Genomic DNA, 20,148 nt, shown 5'->3' with positions numbered 1-20,148 from the left:
GTAAGATCAGCACTGGTCACCAGAAAGACCAAACCGTGATTAGAAGCTTGGTATTTTCAGCCCTACCACTATTCTCCAGAGGTGGGAGAAGGGTTAGAAATTGAGTTAATAGTCAATCACAACTATCTGATGAAGCCTCCATAAAAATCCCCAAAGTATGGGATTCAGGGAGCTTCCAAGCTGGTGAACACATCAATGTGCTGGGAAGGTGGTGGGTGCATCCTAGTTCCTGGGTGACTGAGGCTTCTGAGCTTGGAACCCTTCCAGAAGTTACCCCATGTATCTCTTCATCTGGTTATTCATCTGAATCCTTCATCATACAATTTATTATATAATCAACCAGTAAACGTAAGTAAGTGTTCCCCTGAGGTCTTTTATTTAAAAAAATTTTTTTACACATACTTATTTTTGAGAAACAGAGTGAGACAAAGCGTGAGCGGGGGAGGGGCAGAGAGAAAAGGAGACCCAGAATCTGAAGCAGGCTCCAGGCTCCAAGCTGTCAGCACAAAGCCTGATGTGGGTCTCGAACCCACAAACTGTGAGATCATGACCTGAACCAAAGTCGGATGCTCAACCGACTGAGCCACCCAGGCGCGCCACCACCCCCCCCACCCCCCCCACCCCCCCCCCACCCCCCCGCCAATTGGAGGTCTTTGAACTGTGCTAGCTTGTCAAACCCAAGGATGGGGTCATGGGAACCCCATTTAGAGCTGGAAGGCCAGAATCAGAGAAGGCAACATGGAACTCGGGGAAGTCTTGTGAGACAGGGCTGTTAACTCGTGGGATCCGACACTACAGACAGATCGTGTCAGCACTAAATCAAATTGTAGGACCCCCAGCTGCTGTTGGAGAATTGGTCAGTATGGGGGGAAAAAATCCGCACACATTTGGTGGCAAGAAGTGAAGTATGAAAGCAAAAGAAAGCACAAAGGAGGGGCGCCTGGGTGGCGCAGTCAGTTAAGCGTCCGACTTCAGCCAGGTCACGATCTGGCGGTCCGTGAGTTCGAGCCCCGCGTCGGGCTCTGGGCTGATGGCTCAGAGCCTGGAGCCTGCTTCCGATTCTGTGTCTCCCTCTCTCTCTGCCCCTCCCCCGTTCATGCTCTGTCTCTCTCTGTCCCAAAAATAAATAAACGTTGAAAAAAAAAATTTTTTAAAGAAAACACAAAGGAAAAAAACAAACCTGCTTTTTCCAGACATTTGGTATCAGTGAAATGGAATTTGCTAGAACAGCTCTGGCACATATGGAAACATATGGTTTGGAAAGAGAAAGAAAGAAGGGCAGGGATGAGGAACCCTGATCCCTGAATGGCCACCTAGGCACTTGTGGTATAAAACTGTAACGGCTCTTTGATCAGTTACTAAGGGTAAAAGTTACCAGCGGAATTAGAGATGAGAATAGACCCAAGGAAATGCAAAATAATGAGCATGCGAAATACGCAACCTCTTGCTTATCGTTATCTGTAACAGCTAAAATGAGAGAGAGTTCTGAGTTGGAACTTGATGCTGGACCAAGTTCAAATTTGGATCAGCCTGAGCTTTGGCCACTAGCCTCAAAGCTGCCCACAGAGGGGGAAATTATGCCAGGAAACTACCTCTAAGCCCTCTGATCACCAAAAAGGTAGTCAGCGTGGTGGAGAGCAAAACCAGAAAACTACTAAAGCCGGGGGATATGGTGTGGAGGAGATGTCTCATTTTGTGGATCACATTATCCTCTTCCTGAGGAACCTTTCCTAAAATGGACTGCGGGGGTAACTAATTTGGGGGCTCTGTCTTTGGTTTCGAATGGTGCAGAGTGGAAGAGCATGTTTGGTTTGATACAGGATCTGTAGTCCACCATTGAACAACCACGGATGGTTGTATGTGATTCAGACACGCAGAAGGTTATTCCTGAGGAATCGATTCCTAGGAGACTGGATAAAAGCCACCATGAGGTGTGCTTACCTGAGAAGGAGGGCTGCCCGATTCCCCCTCCAATTGCCAAGTGGAACACTTCAGATGAAGCGGCGAATGTGCTTTGTGGGCAAGCCGTGTGGGATTGGCTTTATGGTGACTAGGATATTCACCCACTAAATATGCCCATTACCAGGTTATGGTAAATGCTGTGATTAAGGGTGCCCGTTGTCACATGGGCATCCCATGTGACATTACTCTTGCAAAATCGAATGGTCTCAGAAGTTTTATCAGTTTTGCTTTCTCGGCTGCCCCATTTGGATCTTACCGATACCAAGGTCACCAAAGGAATTACAAAAGAAATGGGAGGGACAGAAAGGAGAATCAAGGGACTCCACCCAGCAGTGTGGACGTCTTAGATGGTTGTTGAAAAGGGGGATGAATGTGGCGGACATAGACAGTGTTGAAACAAAGATGTTGATGCAGCATTATGGAAGCTTGTGTGGGCCAGTGAGACTCCCCATGGGTCCCCCAACATTAGAAGGCCCCCCAGACAAGTTCTCTCCATTTACCCCACTTGGAAGGAATTCAAAAAGCCAGGCGGCAAAGATTATGTGAGAAACGCCACCCAGAATCGCCTGGGGTATTGGGTAAGCAGATTAATCCAAGTAAACATTGGAGAGGCAGAGTCTTCTGGCCAAGTCTGGTGGGGACCCAAGGCCACCCGCACATGTATGGATGAAATGGCCAGGGAGCTGAAGGGGAGGAGAAGAAACCTTTTCTGGGACTCCTTAACACAGGAGCCAATGCACTGTGATTTGAAATCTCTGGGTAATGCCTTCACAGCAGCTTAATGTAGATCAGGAAGATGTAGAAATTAAAAGGTGGATGGGATTAAGGTGAAAGTTTAGATGAAAATTGGGATTTTTGAGCAAACTTTTTGTGAGGTGGCTGGTTCCCCTCTACTTGAATGTATCACTGGGGTGGCTATTACGTCCAACTAGCAATTACTTCCCCTACCTAATATTGTAAACAGAAGGCATGACAGTCCCCCTTGGGCACAGTAAATGGAAACCACTGGAATTTCTCGGGCCCACACAGGTGGTTAATTTAAAACAATGCAGAATACCTGGTGGGCAAAGGGATTACCTCTTTAATTAATGACATGTTAGCAGCTGGAGCACAGGTATCAATGAATTCTCTGTATAATAGCCCTGTGTGGCCTGTGGAAAAGTCTTTATAGCTCATGGAGACCAACAGTGGACCACTGAGGCTTAAATAAAGATGTACTGTCCAATACATCGGCCGTTCCAGACATGGCTTCAACCCACAAAACAAAACAGGTACCCCGGGATTTTTTTTTTTTTCCAAATGCTTTCTTCTCTAGCTCAGTCTTGGAAGAGAGCCAACCATAGTTTGTTTTCCCACGGGAAGGATCCCAGTTCATGTTTACTGTGCCATCACGGGTCATCTGAACTCAGCAGCTCACTGCCATGACTTGGTTGGAAGGGATTCGGACCTGATACAGGTCTCCAGGGTAAAAATACACAGTCTTGGTGATGTGATAGTATTGGAAACTGAAGAGAAGTCTTGGGACTGATTCGAATGCAATGGAGACGCACAGACGCAACCAAGACTGGTTAATCAATCCAGCGAAGGTCCAAGGACCTGCCCTGATGATAACATTCTTGGGAATAACCTGGGCAGGAGCCCCATGGAATGCTCCACAAGTGACTGTTTCTTCCCACCCTTAGGACCAAACAAGAAGCCCGTGTTTGGTGCTTTATTTGGATTTGGGGGAATGCGTATTTCACATCTAAGAATATTGCCAGCTCCTTGAAAGAAAGCCATATTTGCGCGGAGACCTAAATACAAGCATGACATATCTGAATTGTAAAAAGTGGTAGGTCTCTCCTAGGATTCCAGATCTCAAGGCTGTGGTTTGCCCTGAAGCCTCAATCTCCGATGGGTCCAGGAAACATCACTGATTTTCAGTTTGTTTGGCTTTTTCTTATTGTTAGAAGCCAGATGACTTCAAAAGTGTTTGACCTGTCAGAGGTAAAGAAGCTTAATTTTAAATCTTAGCAGTTTAAATCTTAAAATTTAAATTTGAAGACCCACCTCAGGCTAGTGGCTACCATATTGGATAATGTGTTTTTAAAATTAATCCGGATTTCTGGCCTCATCCTAAATGATAAGATTTCAAGGGAACTGAGTTCTGATCATCCCTCTCTCTTCTTCCATATAATTGCTACCTCATATTTTAGTCCCTACTGTGACTAACATGTCCCTCCCACCCCAAACACGAGTTAATCTTTGTCATCATTACTTTGCACAATCATATTTATTTAGTTTATCAATATAATTATTAGTTTTCAACATCCAACTACTTCCTTGTGTGTTCAATCTTTTTCTCCTTGAGGGGTGTCTATTAGTTCCTTCCGAGATATCTATAAAAGAGAAATCTCAGGGGCGCCTGGGGGGCTCAGTCAGTTAAGCATCTGACCAGCTCAGGTCATGATCTTGTGGTTCACGAGTTCAAGCCCCACCTTTGGCTCTGTGCTGACAGCTCAGAGACTGGAGCCTGCTTTGATTCTGTGTCTCTTTCTCTCTCTGGCCCTCCCCCACTCACCCACTGTCTCTCTCTCTCTCTCAAAAATAAGTATTAAAAAAATAAAAATAAAACAAATTAAAATTAAAAAAAAACCACAATCTCAGATTTTGTTTAAAGATATGACTATTTTATCCTTACACGTGAATTATATTTTAGCTGGCTTTATCAATCAGCCTTTGCTAAACCACCTAAAATTTAACTGGCTTAAAATAACAATCTTATTTTAGCTCTGTTTTCCTGTCTCATTTCTGGCATCTGGGTGTTTATTTTTGTTTGAATTTGATCTCTATTCTTGTTATATTTTATTCATGCATTTTAAGTCTTTGTTGAGGGAACAAACACATCAGCATCACCCAACTATTGGTAGAAATCTTGTGATGGTCTTTTAAAATTATACCATGTGCTATTTCAATGCAAATGATCAATTAAAAGGTAGCTGGTCCAACATTTGCTCCAGCTTTTTAAGTGTTACACTAAGCAAACCAGGAAACTTGCAAAAGTACTCCAGGGGCCGGTTTAGAAGAGTAACAATTGTGCGTTGTAAATACTTTTAGGTAACAGAACAGATTTTTGTTTGAAGTTCTTACCGACTATTTTTTACAAAAAGGCTGAGCATCTGACCTTCTTACATAATAGTAAATAATTTCTGGATATTTGGATGTAATCACATATCTAAATCTATATACATGAAAGACTTGTAGCCAAAAATGTTGTGGTTTGAGGCTTGGATCTTTCTAATCTGTAAGAGAGAAGGAGACCAGATTCCCCCGGCTCCATTCAGGCATTCCGCACTGAGACTGGCATCCACCATTACTAACACACCCCCTTTTCACATCCTCCCCTGAGATATTTGCCCACTGTCGACAAAGTCAAGGAGAAAATCAATGGCAATATTGCTCAGTTCTTTCAAACCCAATGAGCTGTGTGCAGCTTCTATAAATCTATTGACAGCTTTGAGTGATGTACTTACAATTGATGATTATGTCCAAAAAGCCCCAGATGTAACAGGCTTATGTAAAGTAAAACAAAAGGGGGGGGGGGGAAGAAACCTGTGTAGACCCAACGACTTTATAAATTCAAAATTGGTGAATATAAATAAAAATAGGAAGTCGTATTTAATTATACAGTAAGCAAATTACCTTTTGTGAAAAGAATGACATCGCGAAAATGTTACAAAATTCAACACTTTTTGTATTGCTATTTTTGTTACTGAGACACTAGCACGGATGCTCGTGTCCTGAGTTTGAATAACTCATCTTGTTCAATAACGAAGTTTTTTCTTTCTTGCTCATGTTAAGCATCTTCAAGGCTTTAGGTATTTCATGACTTAGTTTCATTAGCCATCGATAACCTTTATCGATCCACCAATGATTTTAGCCATTGGTAAACAACTTTCGAAAATACGCTATTTGGGGCCGTCAGTTCAGAGGCAAACTTCACAGACTTTCCTTCTGTTTTAAGGAGTCCTACCAACCTCTGCAGAGCTCTCAGCATGCCTTGAAAATTGCTAACATGCCTAAGGAAGACGTCTTCCATTCTTTTGACAGTGATGTCAAAACTCCTAACACCATCCTCAGTGGCCAAGCACATCTGTTGGTCTGTTCTTAGAATTCGCTTTCCACTTCGCAGAAAAAAAATCTCAAGTCTGAGTCTCATCGGGTTCTGACCCAGGCTCTCCTTTCCTACCTCCCACCAAGAAAAAGCAATGCTCCCTCTGTTACTTGATTTCTCCTGGATTTTCAGCATTTCCATTTTTACTTTCCCCTCCAAAATACCATCTTTTAAAGATACCTACCCTTGGCCCAGACAATTCATTTTGGCTACCCCCCAACCAATGGCCTTTCTTTCATAACCAGGCTTCTAGAAAGAATCCCTGAGGGTTTCGTTTTGGTTTTGCTTCCCTATCTCACATCAATATTCTACATCTGAAACTCAAAATATACGTATTGAGCAACTTTCATGTTTTAGGCTCTCTGATATGAACCATGGTGAGGATTCCACAGTACCCCTAAGATTTTTAGAGTCTATGGTGGGAGAGAGATGAGTATAATTAAAGTATTAAGAGGTACATATTACCATAGCCATGGGAACACCTGAGAAGGGCATCTATCTAATCCACATGTAGGACGGTCAGAAAGTTTCCTCCAGGAGGAGGCCAGACCCAAGACCTGAAGGACAAGTAAGAATTAGACAGATAATTATCAATTATTACTTATAATTGTCAGGCCTTATCATTAACTTTATAAGGTTATTATGGGAAGATCAGTTGAGAGGAGGAGTTAATTCCAGGAGAGCAAATAAAGGTAAATGAGAATACAGTGCACGAATTCATTAAAAAAAAAAAAAAAATCACGTATGGGGCACCTGCGTGGCTCCGTCGGTTAAGCGTCCGACTTCACTCAGGTCGTGATCTCGCAGTTTGTGAGTTTGAGCCCCACTTCAGGCTCTGCACTAACTTCTCAGAGCCTGGAGCCTGCTTCAGATTCTGAGTCTCCCTCTCTCTCTGCCCCTCCCCTGCTGGCACTCTGTGTCTCTCTCTCTCTCAAAAAATAAATAATCACGTAAAAAAATTTTTTTCAAAGATCATGTCTAAATTATGACTGGAGTTGGAGTGAGGGTTAAGGCACAGGCAGGCTGGAGAGAGGAGCACTGACCGATGATGAAAGCCTTGTGTATTTTTGCGAAGAAGCCAGTGAAGGCATCGATGGGAGTGACATAATAAAAATCGTATGTTGGAGTCATGTACGTGGTATGAAAATCGATGACGTTCCAGTTTTAAGACAGTAGATAGGCCAAAGGCAAGACAAAGACAATAGATCTCAAATACCCAACAAACTTCCAGAAAAAAAAAAAAAAAAGAATGGAAAGGCTAAAAGGGAAGCAGTATTGGGCCAAAATATTAGCTGAAAATTTCCCAGAACGTAAACAAAACAAAAACACAAGTTCTTTGATTACAAATGACCACAGAGTGCCACGTAAGACCAAGAACCCAAACCAAAGCCAACACCTACGCCTAAGCTCGTTTGCATGAAACTTCATATACTTCTGACTAAAGAGAAAATCCTAACATATCCTAGTAGGAACAACAAAATAAATGAATGAGAATCAGAGTTCTAGAAGCATTCTTTTTTTACATGTTTATTTTATTTTATTGAGAGAGAGGGAGAGAGAATCCCAAGCAGGTTCCGCACCGTCAGTGCGGATCCTGACGTGGGGCTCCCCGCCACGAACCGTGAGATCGTGGCCTGAGCAGAAACCAAGAGACAGACGTTTAGCCAACTGAGCTACCCAGGCGCCCCCACAGTTATATAAGCATTCTTATCAGCGAAACTAGATGTGAGAAGGCAATAACATGGTTTTGTTTTGTTTTGGGGTTTTTGGCATTTTTAATTTTATTTATTTATTTTTTAATTTATATTTTTATTTTTTGGTTTCAGGAGTAGAACTCCGTGATTCATCACTTACATACAACACCCAGGGCTCAGCACAACAAGTGCCCTCCTTAACACCTTAGCCCACCTCCCACTCACCTCCCTCCATCAACCCATAGTTCTCTATCAAGAGTCTCTTACAGCTTGGTTCTTTCTCTTCTCTTACCGCCCACCTTCCCAAATGTTCATCTGTTTTGTTTCTTAAGTACTACATAGGAATGAAATCACATGGTATTTGTCTTTCTCTGATTGACTTATTTTGCTTAGTACAATACATTCTAGCTCCGTCCACATCATTTCAAATGACAAGATTTCATTCTTTTTTGATGGCATTCTTTTTGATGTGTGTGTGTGTGTGTGTATGCATATAATGGAATGTATATACATATATTTACACACACACCACATATGTATATAAACACACCACATCTTCTTTATACACTCACCAGTTGATGGACATCTGGGCCCTCTCCATAGTTTGGCTATTGTTGATAATGTTGCTGTAAAAATTGGGGTGCACGTACCCCTTCAAATCTATATTTTGTGTCCTTTGGATAAATACCTAATAGTGCAATTACTGGAATATAGGGTAGTTCTATTTTTAATTTTTTGAGGAACTTTCATACTGTTCTCCAGAGTGGCTATACAAGTTTGCATTTCCACCAACAGTTCAAGGTTCCTTTTTTTCCACATCCTCTCCAACATCTGTTGTCTCTTGTGTTGTTGCTTTGAGCCATTCTGACAGGGGTGAGGTGGTTTTTCATCGTGGGTTTGATTTATACTTCCCTAATGAGGAGTGATGTTGAGTATCTTTGCATCTGTCTGTTAGCCATCTGGATAACTTCTTTGGAAAAGTGTCTATTCATGTCTTCTGCTCACTTCTTAACTGGGTTGTATGGGTTTTGGGTGTTGGGTTTGATAAGTTCTTTATAGATGTTGGACACTAACCCTTTGCAAGATATGTCCTTTGCAAATATCTTCTCCCATTATGTAGGCTGTCTTTTCATTTTGTTGATTGTTTCCTTCGCTGTGCAGAAGCTTTTTATCTTGATGAAGTCCCAGTAGTTCATATTTGCTTTCATGTCCCTTGCCTTCATCATCGTGTGTAGTAAGAAGTTGCCCCGGCCAAGGTCAAAGAGGTTGCCACTTGTGTTCTCCTCTAGGATTTTGATGGTTTCCTGTCTCACCTTCAGGTATTTCATCCATTTTGAATTTATCTTCGTGTATGATGTAAGAAAGTGGTCCAATTTCATTGCATGCCGCTGTCCAGTTTTCCCAACACCATTTATTGAAGAGCCTATCTTTTTTCCATTGGATATTCTTTCCTGCTTTGTCAAAGGGTAGTTGACAAATTTGTATTCTGTTCCATTGATCTATGTGTCTGGTTTTGTGTTAGCACCATACGGTCTTGATGACTACAGCTCTGTAATATAGCTTGAAATCTGGAATTGTGATGTCTCCAGTTTTGTGTTTCTTTTTTCAGAATTGCTTTGGCTAGTTGGGGTCTTTTGTGATTCCATGTGAATTTTAGGGTTGTTTGTCCAAGCTCTGCCAAAAATGCTAGTTTGATAGGATGGCATTGAATGTGTAGTTTGCTTTGGGTAAAATAGATACTTTAACATGTTTATTCTTTCAATCCATGAGTGTGGAATGCTTTTCCCTTTTTGTGTCCTCTTAAATTTCTTTCATAAGAGGGGCGCCTGGGTGGCGCAGTCGGTTAAGCGTCCGACTTCAGCCAGGTCACGATCTCGCAGTCCGTGAGTTCAAGCCCCGCATCAGGCTCTGGGCTGACGGCTCGGAGCCTGGAGCCTGTTTCCGATTCTGTGTCTCCCTCTCTCTCTGCCCCTCCCCCATTCATGCTCTGTCTCTCTCTGTCCCAAAAATAAATAAAAAACGTTGAAAAAAAAATTTTTTTTAAATTTCTTTCATAAGTGTTCTATAGTTTTCAGAGCATAGGTCTTTTACTTCTTTAGTTAGGTTTCTTCCTAGGGATCTTACTGGTTTTGGTGCAATTGCAAATGAGATCAATTCCTTGATTTCTTTTTCTGTGGCTTCATTATTGGCGTATCGACGTCGTATTGGTTGTACAGATTTCTGCACATTGATTTTTATACCTGTGACTTTGCTGAATTAGCAATTTTTTGGTGGAATCTTTCAGATTTTCTACATAGAGTATGATGTCCACTGCAAATAGTGGAAGTTTGACTTCTTCCTTGATGATTTGGATGCCTTTTACTTCTTTTTGTTGTCTGATTGCTGAGGCTAAGACTTCCAGTCTATGTTAAATATAAATGGTGAGCGTGGACATCCTTCTCTTGTTCCTGACCATAGGGGAAACGCTCTCCGTTTTTTCACATTGAGGATATTAGCTGTGGCTTTTTCATATATGTCCTTTATGATGTTGAGGAATGTTCCATCTATCCCTATTTTGTTGAGGGTTTTTATCAAGAATGGATGTTGGGGCTCCTGGGTGGCTCAGTCGGTTAAGCATCTGACTTTGGCTCAGGTCATGATCTTATGGTTCGTGGGGCTCTGTGCTGAGAGCTCAGAGTCTGGATCCTGCTTCAGATACTGTGTCTCCCTCTCTCTCTGCCCCTCCCCCCACTTGTGTTCTGTCTGTCTCTCAAAAATAAATAAACATTAAACATTTTTTATACAAATCTATTTTTAAAATTTTTTAATGTTTATTTGTTTTTGAGAGAGAGAATGCAAGTGGGGGAGGGGTAGAGAGAGGGAGACAAAGAATCTGAAGCAGGTTCCAGGCTCTGAGCTGTCAGCACAGAGCCCGCCATGGAGCTTGAACTCACAAGCCATGAGATCATGACCTGAGCCAAAGTCGGACGCTTAACTGATGAAGCCACTCAGGTACCCCTATAAAAAGAATAGATGTTGTATTTTTTTTTCAAATGCTTTTTCTGCATCTACAGGATCCTATGGTTCTTATCCTTTCTTTTTTAACGTGGTGTATCACACTGATTGATTCATGGACATTGAACCAGGCTTGCAGCCCAGGAATAAATCCCACTTGATCATGGTGAGTAATTCTTTTAATGTGTTGTTGAATTTGATTTGCTAATATCTTGTTGAGAATTTTTGCGTCCATGCTCATCAGGTATATTGACCTGTAATTCTCCTTTTTAGTGGGGTCTGTGTCTGGTTTTGGAGTCAAGGTAATGCTGGATTCATAGAATCAGTTTGGAAGTTTTCCTTCTATTTCTATTTTTTGGGACAGTTTGAGAAGAATAGGTATTAACTCTTCTCTAAAAGTCTGGTAGAATTCCCCTGGGAAGCCATTTGGCTCAGGACTCTTGTTTGTTGGGAGATTTTTTTTTTTTACTTTATTTATTTATTTTGAGAGAGAAAGAGGGAGTGCTCACACAAGTGGGGGAGAGCCAGAGAGAGAGGGAGAGAACGAGAATCCCAAGCAAGCTCTGTGCTGTCAGTGCAGAGTCTAACACAGGGCTTGATCCCCAAAACTGTGGGATCATGACCTAAGCCAAAATCAAGAGTTGGATGTTTAACCAACCGAGCCATCTAGGCACCCCTGTTGGGAAATTTTTGATTACTGATTGAATTTCTTTGCTGGTTATGGGTATGGTCAAATTTCCTATTTCTTCCTGTTTCGGTTTTGGTAGTTTGTGAGTTTCTGGGACTTTGTCCATTTCTTCCAGATTTCCCAGTTTGTTGGCATATAATTTTTCATAGTATTCTTTTATAAGTGTTTGTTTTGCTGTGGTGTTGGTTGTGAGCCCTCCTCTTTCGTTCATGATTTCATCTATTTGGGTCCTTTCTCTTTTCTTTTTAACAAGTCTGGCTAGGGGTTTATCAATTTTGTTAATTCTTTCAAGGAACCAAGTCTTAGTTTTGTTGATCTATTCTACTGGGGTTTTAGTTGGTTTCTACATCATTTATTTCTACTCTCATCTTTATTATTTCCCCGCTTATGATGGCTTTACGCTTTATTTGCTGTTTATTTCCTAGCTCCTTTAGGTGTAAGGCTAGGTTTTGTATTTGGGAGTTTTCTTGCTTCTTGAGATAGGCCTGAATTGCAACAGTCTCCCCTCTTAGGACTGCCTTGGCTGTATCCCAAAGGTTTTGGACTGTCATGTTTTCATTTTCATTTGTTTCCATGTATTTTTTAAAGTTTCTTCTCTAGTTTATGGTTAACCCATTCATTCCTTAGTAGGACGTTCTTTAACCTCCATGTATTTGAGGGTTTTCCAAATTTCTTTCTTGTGGATGACTTCGAGTTTCATAGTGTTGTGATCTGAAAATGTGCGTGTATGATCTCGACCTTTTTGTACTTGTTGAAGACTGATTTGTGACCCAGCATGTGATCTATTCTGGAGAATGTTCCAGGTGCACTTGAACAGAATATATATTCTGGTGCTTTAGGATGAAATGTTCTGAATATATCTGTTAAGTCCATCTGGTTCATTGTGTCATTCAAAGCCATTGTTTCCTTGTTGATTTTCTGCTTAGATGGTCTGTCCATTGTTGTAAGTGGGGTGTTAAAGTACCTTACTATTATTGTATTATTATTAATGAGCTTCTTCACATTTGTTATTATTGATTTATATATTTGGGTGCTCCACATTGGGGGCCTATATATTTATAATTGTTAGATCTTCTTGATGGATAGACCACTTGATTATGTTATAATGCCCTTCTTCATCTCTTGTTACAGTCTTTGGTTTAAAATCTAGTTTGTCTGGGGGCGCCTGGGTGACTCAGTTGGTTAAGCTTCTGACTTTGGCTTAGGTAATGATCTCACAGTTCATGGGTTCGAGCCCCACATGGGGCTCAGTGCTGACAGCTCAGACCCTGGAGCCTGCTTTGGCTTCTGTGTCTCCCACTCATATTCTGTCTTTCCCTCTCTCAAAAATAAATAAACATTAAAAGAGTAAATAAATAAAATAAACTCTACTTTGTCTGATATAAATATGGCTACTGAAGCTTTCTTTTGATGTCCATTGGCATGATAGATGGTTCTCCATCCCCTCACTTTCAATCTGCAGGTGACTTTATGTCTAAAATGTGTCCCTTGTAGGCAGCATATAAATAAATCTTGTTTTTATATCCATTCTGATACCCTATGTCTTTTGACTGGAACATTTAGTCCATTTACATTCAGAGTAATTATTGATAGATATGAATTTACTGCCATTGTGTTACCTGTAAAGTTGGTGATTCTGGTGATGCTTTCTGGTCCTTTTTAGTCTCTGTTGCTTTTGTTCTTTTTTTGTCTTCTCCACTCAAAGAGCCCCCCTTAAAATTTCTTGTAGGGCTGGTTTAGTGGTCACAAACTCCTTTAGTTTTTGTTTCTCTGGGAAACTCTATCTCTCCTTCTATTTTGAATGACAGCCTTGATGGATAGAGTATTTCCTATTCAGCACATTGAATATATCCTGCCACTCCTTTCTGGCCTGCCAAGTTTCTATGGACAGATTGGGTGCAAACCTAATCTGTCTTCCCTTGTAGGTTAAGGACTTTTTTCCCTTGCTGCCTTCAGGATTCATTCCTTGTTTGTGTATTTTGTGAATTTGACTGATATGTCTTGGCAATGGCCAGCTTTTGTTGAATTTAATGGGAGTTGTCTGTGTTTCTTAGATTTTGATGTCTGTGTCCTTCCCCAGATCAGGGAAATTTTCAGCTATAATTTGTTCACATAAATCTTCTGCCCTATTTTCTCTGTCTTCATCTTCTGGGACTCCTATGCTATGAATGTTATTATGTTTTAATAAATCGCTGAGTTCCCTAAGCCTGCCTTCATGATCCCTGACCTTTGTTTTCCTCATCTTTTCAGCTTCTTTATTTTCCATAATTTTATCCTCTATATTTAGCTGACTCGCCCCTCTGCCTCATCCGTCCTTATGTTTATGGCCTCCATTTGTGTTTGCCCTTCGGTTACAGCATTTTTAATTTTGGCCTGACCTTTAGTTCTTTTATCTCTGCAGAAAAGGATTCTCTGTTGACTTCTATGCTTTTTTCAAGTTCAGCTAGTATCCTTATAATCATTGTTTTAAATTCTAGTTCAGACATTTACTTTTATCTGTGTTGATTAAATCCCTGGCCATTATTTCTTCCTGTTCTTTCTTTGGAGATGAATTCCTCCAGCTTATCATTTTAGAGGAATAAAACAGCAACAACAACAATGAAAAGAATGATAATAATCATAATACAATGAAATAAAAATTTAAAAATTAAAAAAAATCAAATAAAAGAAGCTAGATCCTGGGTGTGTTTTGGTCTGCTTGTTAACAGAAGCTTGATAAAAAAAAGAGAGAGAGAGAGAGAGAGAGAGAGAGAGAAAAGAAAAAGAGTGGGAAAAACTTTTAAAGAATAAGAAATAATAAATGATAAAATAAAATTTTAAAAAATTAAAAAAGTTTTGCTCTTTCTGTGTCCAAGAAACAAAAGAAAAGAAAAACAATAAAAACAAAAGTGACAACAAAAACGAACAAAAACAAAACAAAAAAACAAATAAAGCTAGATCCAGTTTCTCCTAGAGCTGAAACTTTGCAGCACTCTATGATCAGTAGACTAAGTGCATGGAAGGGATTTGCTGGTCTTCTGGGGAAGGGGCCTGCTGCTCTGATTCTCAGGTGGACTTGCCCTAGTGGAGGTGAGCTTGGAGGGCACAGGGGTGTGGGGCTTGGTACAGTGGCTCCATTCTCCACTTGATGGTGGAATTTAGCTCACTGGGGTCAATCAGTGTTGGTGGGCAACTGGTGAAAATGACTTCACCTCACTCTCCAGAGCAGGAAGCTTGAGCCCTCATGCGTGCACAATCAGTCACCCCTTCTATGTCCCCTGTTTCTGTTTCTCTCTGTGTCTGAGCTGTCTGCCTACAAAGCAGCATCTCCCTCCAGAGTTTCATCACAGGCATGGCTATGTTTCAATACACCCCATTTGAGAAACCCCTGCAGCTCAGACCCGTAGTGATCTTCTGGGGGAGGGTGTCATCATGCTGTGGCCAGCTTCTCCCAGGAAATGGTCATGCCACCATGCAGTGGCAGCAGCTCAGAGTTTACGGTAAATCGTAACACACAGCCAGAGCCAGAGTTTGCTGCCCTCAGCTGGAGTCTTTGTGTGGGTATGGAGCCTTGATGGTTGGTGCCTGCTGGGTCTTTGGCTCACAGAGAGGCCATATGACCTCTACCGGGGTGTGCTTTCTTTCACAAGCTGGATGAGCTACTCTGTCTCCCCTCTTTATTTCTCCTCCCTGCGAAAATGGCTCCCTCCCCTCTGTGGCATCCCAGCTCTTCTCTCTCCAATTCAACTCTCCACACCATGTCCCTGCCTCCTTCTCTCCCTCAAATTATGCAGATTGTTCCATTAATCCTCAGATCGATTTCCTCGGCGTTCAAAACGGTTTGATGTTGATCTAGCTGAGTTCGAGAGACGAGACAGGCCCAGGGTCCCCTTACTACTCTGCCATCTGAACTCCTCCTCGTAACATCTTATTTTTAAAATAAATTATTTAAGACATTTTCACTCTTAGTCAAAAACAAAGGCATAAACAAACAAACAAACAAAAATCCAGAATGGCAGAGCAACAGAAATACAGGCAGAAAAAACGAATGAACTTATTAGTCAAGTTACAAATGGCCAGAGATTGTATTAAAATATGCTTGACGTCACAAGTAACCTAAGAGATGTACAGGAAGTCATTAAGGTGGTATTATTTTTTTTTATCAATCAGATTAGTAATTTTTAAAAATAACTATAATTTCCAGGGTAAGATGTGTGAAATAGACAGAGGGGACTAAGAGTACATTTACCTTGATGAGCACTGAGTAATATACAGAATTGTCACATCACCATATTGTACACCTGAAATGTGTATGCAAATTATACTTGAATAAAAAAATACCCATAAGTTCCAGTTTTGCCAAGGCTGTGGAGAGTATAATAGCTAGCATTTTACTGAGTGCTCACGCAACGCTAGATGCTGTGCAAAATACTTTACGTGTGTTGTTTCCTTTAATCCCTACTCTACCCCCAAATTCTAAAGTTTCAAATCCTAAAAGACTCTTTTGCATAGTAGCGTACTCTCTGTCTCTTACAGGTGAGTCCCTTGCTCAGCATTGCACAGCTAGTAAGGAGTAGAGCTCAGGTTTCAAGGTCAGATATGCTGGCAGACTTATCCATATGGGGTGGAGCATAGGCACAGAAATAGCAGGTCATCGGGGGGAAGACAGTTAGAGACTTAGGTTGATTTTTTTTCCCTTGCCAGAGTAAGGTAGGTTCAAGTATGTTTGTCAGCATTTAAGGGTGATCACTAGTAGAATAAAAGACTAGAAACTTGTTACCTGGGGCTTTCCACATGAGACGAGAAAAGGACAAGTGGAACCTAAGAAAGGGAACAGAGAACAAACGTGATCAGTGTAGACATGGAGAAACAGGAAAACCACAGGAAAGCTTAATTTGGAGACTGCATAGTGAGATGACTGGAGAAAATGACTTGGTTATCCCAGGGATTTACATCTCTCACAGAAAGTAGAAGATTCGCAGGCCAGTGAAAAGAAAAACAAAATTCTACTGCTCCAAGAGACATCCTGGAGACAGATAAGAGAATTAGGTAAAAATATATTGAGAAATGCAAATGGAAGTAATCATCGAGGGCAGGAATATATCACACAAAGGATCTTTCAAGGCAAAGAAGAGAGAGCACAAAACAGAACCAAGTTTGTTTCTTATATTTAAAAAAAAAAGACAGAGAGAAAGTTTTGGAGAGTATTTGCCAAAACTCAGATACAGCCATGCAGCTGGGTCCAAGGAAGGACAAAAAACAACAGCAAAGTCCCTGGGAATCAAGCAGATGTTCTCAGCTTCTCTCTCTCTCCGTCTCTCTCTCTCTCTTTCTGGATGCTGGGCGGCTCCACTCTTCATTCTTTGCAAATCGGGTTGGTTTTTTTTTTTTTCTTGCTTTTGCACACGGTGTTGAGGGCTATACACAAGTCCGTGGCACTATAATCAGCCAGGAAGGAATTCAAATAGAATGCTTTACACCACGTGAAATCTATAAAGTTTCTGGCACTGGAGACTATTGTCGCCAAATATACGGAGCAAAAGGCAAGGCGAGTTGTAAAATGTGTGCATCTAAGGTGAGAATCATTTTTTTTTAATATGATTTATCGTCAAATTGATTTCCATACAACACCCAGGGCTCATCCCAACAGGTGCCCTCCTCAACGCCCCTCACCCACTTTCCCCTCGCCCCCACCCCCCATCAACCCTCAGTTTGTTCTATTTAAGAGTCTTTTATGGTGGGGCGCCCGGGTGGCTTAGTTGGTTGAGTGTCTGACTTCGGCTCAGGTCACGACCTCATGGTTTATGAGTTCGAGCCCCGGGTCGGGCTGTGTGCTGACAGCTCAGAGCCTGGAGCCTGTTTTGGATTCTGTGTGTGTGTCTCTCTCTCTGCCCCTCCCCCACTCACACTCTGTCTCTCTCTCAAAAATGAATAAATGTTAGAAAAAATTTTTTAAAAAAAAGAGTCTCTTATGGTTTGCCTCCTTCCCTCTCTGTAACATTCCCCCCCCCTCCCCCATGGTCTTCTGTTAAGTTTCTCGGGATCCACACATGAGTGAAAACATATGGTATCTGTCTTTCTCTGCCTGGCTTCTTTCACTTAGCCTAACACTCTCCAGTTCCATCCACGTTGCTACAAATGGCCAGATTTCAGATAAAGAAGATGTGGTTTATATATACAATGGAATACTACTTGACAATGAGAATCATTGAATGAACACACACACACACACACACACACACACACACACAAATGAGACATCAGAGCACTTGTTATTTAAGCCACAGACTGGAGATGGTCCGAGCTTTTACCCAGGATCCGCTATTGCCAACTGTGTGCATTTGGGTACATTATTTAAACTCTCTGGGCTTCATTTTTCTCATCCGTAAAATAGCACCTACCTGAGGAGACTATTATGTGATTGTGTTCATATTTAAGTGTGCCCTGCGTATTGTAGGTGCCATATGTGGCTGCTTAGTAATTACCTTTTGCATAAAATCGGTGCCATTCCACCTTCCAAATGCCAATGGCATGATTTGGTTTTAATTGGCCGGCTGATCCTGAAGCTTATTTAAAAGAGTAAAGACGTAGGGGTAATCAAGAACATGTTGAAAAGAAGATTAATGAGGGTGCTGTTGCTCTGTTATAGAGGTAGAGAGATTACGACGTGGCCGCATTGAAGGAAGAAACCAAGATTCTAAAGGAAAAAATAGCATCTGAAGGAGAGTGGGAGGTACGGGCTCCCACTTATGGAATGAATAAGTCACAGGGATGAGAGGGACAGTATAGGGAATAAAGTCAATGGTATTATAAGAGTGTTGTACGGACAGATGCAGCTACATTGTGATGACCACAGCATAACAGGTAGACTTATTGAATCGCTATGTTGTACACTGGAAACCAATGCAACATTGTGTGTGAACTATACTTCAACTAAAAAAGGGGAAGGAAGGAAGGAAGGAAGGAAGGAAGGGAGGGAGGAAGGGAGGGAGGAAGAAAGAAAGAGAGGAAGAAAGAGAGTCCAGAAGCCAACAAGTTTTTTCTTAGAAAAAAGTTACTTGAGAAACATTTCCTAGGGGTGCCTGGGTGGCACAGTTGGTTAAATGTTCAACTCTCGGTCTCAGCTCAGGTCACGATCTCACAGTTGGTGAGTTCGAGCCCCACGTGGAGCTCGGCACTGACAGTGCGGAACCCGCTTGGGATTCTCTCTCTCCCTCTCTCTCTGCGCCTCCCCTGCTTGTGCGTGCTTTCTCTCTCTCTGTCTGTCTAAAAATAAATAAATAGACTTAAAAAAGAAAGAAATGCATTTCCTAAATGATACTCTCTGTTTACAAAATGCTGGTGAGGTTATTAAAAGTGATAATTTTGCATCTTCTACAGAAGACAGCAGGCTTGCAGAAACACTCAGCAAGTTTTGTTTTTTTTTTTTACTTCCATAGTCTCATGCATTAATGAGTTCGATCTGTGTCTATTTGGCTGGCTGAACAATCTCTGGACACACAATTAGCAAAAGAGTACACATGATTGCATAAACATTAAGGGATGGGAAGTAGGTGAGGAAGATTTCATGTGATTATCGTGGACAATGGGACGCAGACGAGCCCATTCAGTTTAAGAACTGCGTGCACAGCACATTGTTTCTCCTTCAGTTGTGTATTCAGAAAGCAATCACAGTGCAGAAGCACCCAACGGACTTATGGACTGCAAGCAGAAAGAGTGTGGTCCTTTTTCACTTTTCTTCTTCAGCCAAAAATAGACTCTGTGCATTACAAGGAGTTTCGGAATTGCCTTGTCTTCAACCTAAATGAAATGCTCAAAAAAGAGAGAATGGCACCTCTTACCTGTTACAAATGTTTCTTGAAAACTATGGAGGGGAGCCTGGGCAGCTCTGTGGGTTAAGTGTCCGACTTCAGCTCAGGTCACGATCTCACGTTTGGTGAGTTCAAGCCCCGCACCGGGCTCCCTGCTGTCAGCACAGAGCCTGCTTCGGATCCTCTGTCCCCTTCTCTCTCTGCCCCTCCCCAACTCGTTCTCTTTTTTTTTTCTCTCTCTCTCCCCCCCCCTCAAAAATAAATAAGCATTAGAAGAAAAGAAAAATATGGAAAACAGGACATACTAAAAGCCAGCAGGTGGTTACAGAGAAAGGGGTTTGTTTGCTGGGACTTATAGAAATAGCAAGCTGGTAGGTCATGAGAATTGCAGGTGTTTTTATAGGATGTGCTCAAAGGATTTTCCTATTTTGCCCTCCCAGGAAGATGCTGTAGACGGCTGGCATGCAGCTGGGATGCAGATAAAAGTTCATTGTTTTACCCTGAAAAAATTACATCGCTTCACAGCCATCTTTCCGTATCTCGGTTTTAAGAGCTAAATTTCGGTGAAAGATTTTGAGTTGCTTTCTGACCTGATTGTATACTTACAGCTATCATTTTTTAAAACCTTTTCTTTTTCAACCTCTCCCGGCTCTGCTTTTCTCCGAACTGGCTCTTTACTTGCGTTTCTTTAAAAAGACTGTGCTGGGGGCCAGCTCTCCCATTAGGGCTTTGTATGAAAAAGCTAATTGAGAAAGACTAGATTCTCTTTGGTTTGATAGTTCCTAATGTTTTGATACGTCCAGCCAGCCATCTGCAACTACAAACTCCCTGCTGAGGAGCTGGCTGGGAGACAAAGAAATGGAAAAC

This window comes from Prionailurus viverrinus, chromosome E1, assembly GCF_022837055.1.
Source record: "Prionailurus viverrinus isolate Anna chromosome E1, UM_Priviv_1.0, whole genome shotgun sequence".
Classification (NCBI taxonomy): Eukaryota; Metazoa; Chordata; class Mammalia; order Carnivora; family Felidae; genus Prionailurus; species Prionailurus viverrinus.
Note: the sequence above shows the minus strand (reverse complement) of the source record.